The sequence below is a fragment of the Carya illinoinensis genome, chromosome 16 (genome assembly GCF_018687715.1).
Source record: "Carya illinoinensis cultivar Pawnee chromosome 16, C.illinoinensisPawnee_v1, whole genome shotgun sequence".
Classification (NCBI taxonomy): domain Eukaryota; kingdom Viridiplantae; phylum Streptophyta; class Magnoliopsida; order Fagales; family Juglandaceae; genus Carya; species Carya illinoinensis.
The window spans coordinates 9,725,090-9,726,715 of record NC_056767.1 but is presented as its reverse complement, the minus strand read 5'-3'; the positions used below and the strand labels follow the sequence as shown (position 1 = coordinate 9,726,715).

General features: G+C 36.4%; 1 non-coding gene across 1 annotated transcript; it reads left to right on the top strand.

The window, feature by feature from the left end:
- Positions 1-719: 719 nt before the first annotated feature.
- On the top strand, positions 720-826 carry LOC122300045. Its single transcript, XR_006239888.1, has one exon. It is a non-coding gene; the product is annotated as a small nucleolar RNA R71 (small nucleolar RNA).
- The last annotated feature ends 800 nt before the right edge of the window (positions 827-1,626 follow it).

Genomic DNA, 1,626 nt, shown 5'->3' with positions numbered 1-1,626 from the left:
CTTTGTATTATTCCTTTGGATTCACTTTTGTGTTGCTAGGAAAAGTTCCTCTTTGTTGGGCGTTGATGGTCGTGGCCAATTGCCCAATTTGCACTTCAAGATTCTTCATAGTAGCTCCCATATTGTTACAATAAGTCTCAATGTTATCCAATCAGTCTTTTCAAACCTTGCTTTTGTCTCCTCAACAAAGGAAACCATGGCATCCTCAAGTGATATCTTCTTCTCGCTTGATTGACTATCAAATCCTATAGGAGGTTGTAGTGCATTTTTTGTGTTTCCATAACAAACTCTCATGATTTCGAAGTCCTTGATGGTAGTAATTTGGCATAGGATTACCACGATAGTTGTAATTCTGATTATTGATGTATTGAACTTGCTCTTGACTCGCTTCATTACTTGGAACTGTCATACTTGTAGCTGTAACATATTCTGCACTTTGTGGTATCCTTTGGGTTGTCAAAGCTGAAATCTAATGAGATAGAGTAGTAACTTAAGCTGAAAGGGCTGCTAACGGCTCCAATTCATGAATTCCAGCAACTTTCTTAGCTATAGTTTTTTCAGTTGGCTATTGATAGTTGTTTGAGGTCATTTCTTCCAAAAGGTAGGTAGCACCTTCAGCTGTATTTGACATCAAAGTTCCACCAGAAGCAACATTAACTATAGTTCGAGTTTGCCCATTTAACCCATTGTAGAACATTAGAACTTGCAACCAGTCTGGCAATCCATGTTGAGGGCATCGTCGAATCAAATTTTTATACCTTTCCCACGTTTCATAGAGTGACTCAAAATCATTTTGCTTGAATTGACCAATCTCACTCCTGAGTTGGGCTGTTTTTGTAGGTGGAAAAAATTTAGCAAGGAACTTTTCTACCATGTCCTACCAACTAGTGATGTTTCTCGGTTGTAAAGATTGTAGCCAACCTCTGGACTTGTCCCTCAAAGAAAATAGAAATAATCGCAGTCCAATGGTGTCTTCAGTAACACCATTAATCTTTACATTATCGCAAATCTCCAAAAAATCTCCAAATGAATATTGGGATCATCAAGTGGCGATCCGCTGAATTGGGCTTGCTGCACCATGCTAATCAAGGCTGGTTTGAGCTCAAAGTTGTTGGCATTAATGGGTTTGCGTCTTATACCCGATTAGTTGTCATTCACAACTGGTTGTACATAATCATTCAAGGTGTGTGGTTGTGCATCAAGTTGTTCTTCAGCCATGGCTAATATTTTATTTTTTCTTCTTGATCTAAGAGTTCTTTCAATCTTCAGATCAAAATGAGTAATGTCACGAGATCTAGCACGACGCATCTAACGTAAAAAAACATACCTATAGAGCAAAAATAAAATATAAAAATAAATTAAAATAAAATTCTAAATTAAAACCAAGATTACTTTGTATTGATATTGACAAAAATAAGAATAAATCAATCCTCGGCAACGGCGCCAAAAACTTGATCGGTGCAAAACTGCAAGTGCACAGTATCGTAATTTTATAGTAAAGTGATGAGAAGAGTATCGTCCACAGGGATTGGTAACTTACTTTTGACAAATACCGAAATTATACTAATCTCGACTTTATCCAAATAAGTCACTAAGATTTTTGTAATTGCAATTTAAAATTAAAAT